General features: G+C 44.2%; 1 protein-coding gene across 11 annotated transcripts in view; it reads right to left on the reverse strand.

The window, feature by feature from the left end:
- The window catches only part of LOC122564677 (zinc finger protein 239-like), a 74,498-nt gene that overhangs the window by 30,338 nt on the left and 40,515 nt on the right, over nucleotides 1-3,645 (reverse strand). For 5 of the 11 annotated variants that reach the window (XM_043719761.1, XM_043719752.1, XM_043719756.1 and 2 more), the window contains one exon: nucleotides 2,973-3,067. The exons of the other annotated variants lie outside the window; for them this stretch is intronic. The gene's annotated coding sequence lies outside the window, so the exon portion shown is untranslated. The remainder of the gene's footprint in view (nucleotides 1-2,972; nucleotides 3,068-3,645) is intronic. 11 annotated transcript variants of the gene reach the window in all.

Below are 3,645 nucleotides of genomic sequence, written 5' to 3' on the forward strand. Positions count from 1 at the left end.
CCTCTTTCCACCTATCACATTTCCGACGCCCCTCCCCCAAGTCCCTCCTCCCTACCTTTTATCTTAGCCTGCTGGACAAACTTTCCTCATTCCTGAAGAAGGGCTTATGCCCGAAACGTCGATTCTCCTGTTCCCTGGATGCTGCCTGACCTGCTGCGCTTTTCCAGCAACACATTTTCAGCTCTGATCTCCAGCATCTACAGACCTCAACTTCTCCTCACAGAATCAGCATTCTCAACCCTGCAATGTCTTTCTTACTAACATCTGGGGGCTAGTGCCTAATTTTGGAGAACTGTCTTGCAGATTAGTCAAGCAACAGCCTGACATAATCATACTCATAGAATCATACCTTGCAGACAATATTGGACACCACCATCACCATCCTTAGATATGTCCTGTCCCACTGGCAGGACAGACCAGGCAGAGGTGGCGACACAGTGGTATACAGACAAAAAGGATTTGCCCTGGGAGTACTCAGCAATGACTTTGGATGCCAGGAAGTCTCATGGCTTCTGCTGATTACCACATGCCATCCTCTCTTGGCTGATGAATCAGTACTCCTCCATGTTGAACAATACTTGGAATAAACACTGAGGATGTAAGTGGTGCCATATGTCCACTTGGCATAGGATTTCAATGTCCACCATCAACAGTAGATCAGCAGCAGGATTACTGATTGAGCTGGTTCTAAAGGACTGAGTCTGTAGCAGGTGATGAGGGAACCAACAAGAACGAAAAACATACTTGATCTCATTGTTATGAATTTGCCAGCTGCAAATGCATCTGTCTATGACAGTATTAATAAGAGTCCTTTTGGAGACAAAGCCTTGCCTTAAAATTGAGACTACCCTCCATTGTGTTGAGTTGCACTATTGCTGTGCTAAATGAGACAGAATTCGAACAGAAATAGAAACTCAAAACTGGGTATCAATGAGGCAATGTGGGCCATCAAAAACAGCAAAATTGTACTCCAGCACAATCTAAAATCTCATGGCCTGACATATCCTACACTCAACCATTACTATTAAGCTAGGGTTAATCCCCTGATCAACCCTGGTTCAATGGATAATAAAGCAGGGCATGCCAGGTGCAGCACCAGACATATCTAAAAGAGGTACCAACCTGATGAAGTTACCAAACAGGACTTCCTGCATGCCATACAGCATAAGCAGCAAGAGATGGAGCAAAGCGATCCCACAACCACTGGGTCAGATCTAAGCTCTGCAGTTCTGCCACAGTCAAATGGTGACAATTCAAAAAACTGGCTGGAGGAAGCACATCAAAAATCTCCAACCTTACTGATGGGAGGGGCCCAACACATCCATGCAAAAGACAAGTATTTGCAGCAACTGTCAGCCAGAAGTGCCAAATGAATGATCCATGTCGGCCTTCTCCAGTGGTATCCAACATCACCGATGCCAGCCTTCAGCCAACTCAATTCACTGCAAATAATATCAAGAAATTGACAAATTGTGCAAAGGCTATGAGCACTGCCAACATTCTGACAGTAGTATTGATGAGTTGCGCTCTCTGACTTGCTAACCACCAAGCCAAGTAGAACAGCAGCACTGCATCTACTGACAATGTACAATGTCAGCCAGGTATGTTCATCACAAAAACACAGGGTAAATTCAACACAGCCAATTTCCCTTCCATCAGTCTACTCTTGTTAATCAGTAAAGTGATGAAAAGTGTAATCAAGCAATATCTGCTCAGCGACATCCAGTTTGGGTTCTGCCAGGGGCACTCAGTTCCTGATCGTGTTACAGACCTGATTCACAAATTGACAAACAGCTGAATTCCAGAGGTGACAGGTCAGTCCAGCACCAAAACCACCTATTTCCACTTCAGTGACATCACACGACTTCCACCTTAGTCTCATCTCATTCACTGAAATTCTCATCCATTCCTGTGTTACTTCTAGAATTAATTATCCACACTCCGAGCCAACCTTCCACATTCAACCTCCCTGTAATCTCAAGAAAATGTAAATCCCTGCTGCCTAAGTGCTAATTTTACCAAAATTCGTTCATCTATCTAAAGGCTCCTGTTGAAACGCAACATTTTAAAATTCTCACCCTTGATTTAAATTCTTGGCTGTGATCATCCCTACTTCCCTCGTGCCACACAACCTTTGAAATCTCATTTTGTTTCAAACTCCAATAATGCATTTATTCACTGTTTTACCTATGTGGCTGTTTCTACAGTTGCCAAAACAACATGGTCTCAAATTCCCATCCTAAACCTCACAGGTCTGCTTTCCTCTTTGAAGACATTCTTGTAAACCTGCTAGCTTGGCAATGCTTGACCTAATCTGTGGCCTGATGTCAAAGGTTCTCAATAATATTTTTGTGAAATTATAAACAAAATAAAAACATAAACTCTTGCTGATTTTGACATATATCATCAATTCTTCCTGACTGTTGGGTGAATGACATGTAACTCTTTACCCAAACATATTGTGGGAGCACCTTCATCACACAAGCTGCAACTGTACAAGAAAGTTAAAAATCACCTTCTCCACAGGCAACAAAGCTTTGGCAATGATCACTGGTATCTGTGGAAGGAGATTCTGGATTAGTGGTGCTGGAAGAGCACAGCAGTTCAGGCTTTTGCCCGAAACGTCGATTTTACTGCTTCTCGGATGCTGCCTGAACTGCTGTGGTCTTCCAGCATCACTAATCCAGAATCTGGTTTCCAGCATCTGCAGTCATTGTTTTTTACCTGTGGAAGGAGAAATATAGTTGACGTTTCAGGGAGTGCAAAATGAATTACAGGGAATGAAAATGGTGCAGAATTTGGAAGGTATGGAAGGTAAATCACTCTTGCTGGAAAAATAATTATTGCCTGTGAAAGACGTTTGAGAACGTCTTTCCCAAAGTACATGGTCAGGGCTTGGGCAATAGTAGAAAACTTATTTACAAAATGTCTGTGAAAGTAACAGTAAGAAACTAATCAGAGCTAAAACATACCCATTGTGAGAGACTGAGGAAGTTAGATATTGACAGAGTTGATCAGGGAGCACAAAGGTGAATCAGAGCAGTGCTGGCTGTTATGATGCCACAGTCTGGAAAAGAAGAAGAAACAGACATTTCTCTTGGATTGAATTTGCTCTCTGTAAATCCTGCTCTCCCGCTGAAACTTGCCCCCTACAAAGTTGGCGGTCGTGCATGTATGCGGCGGAACACTGGCCCCAGTAAATATGGAGACTGTCACTCGGGCCGATCACCATCTGAGGCGTTTGTTGTCAGCAAGAACCTGGATGTTTCAAAGTTGTGTTTACAGATGTGCACCAACTTTTTGTAAAACCTCTCAGCTCATTGTTACATCACTTACCTCCCACTTTCCGCTCTTTATTTACCATGCTACGTACCTCCTCCTCACTCCCAGACCTAAATCACAGCGAGCCCAGTCAGGTCCACGCCCCCCTACAACCCACCCTCCCATCCTGGCACTTTCCCCTGCCACCGCAGGAACTGTAAAACCTGTGCCCACACCTCCTCCCTCACCTCTATCCAAGGCCCTAAAGGAGCCTTCCACATCCATCAAAGCTTTACCTGCACATCCACTAATATCATCTACTGTATCCGTTGCTCCCGATGCGGTCTCCTCTACATTGGGGAGACTGGACACCTCCTAGCAGAG

The sequence above is a fragment of the Chiloscyllium plagiosum genome, chromosome 30 (genome assembly GCF_004010195.1).
Source record: "Chiloscyllium plagiosum isolate BGI_BamShark_2017 chromosome 30, ASM401019v2, whole genome shotgun sequence".
Taxonomy (NCBI): domain Eukaryota; kingdom Metazoa; phylum Chordata; class Chondrichthyes; order Orectolobiformes; family Hemiscylliidae; genus Chiloscyllium; species Chiloscyllium plagiosum.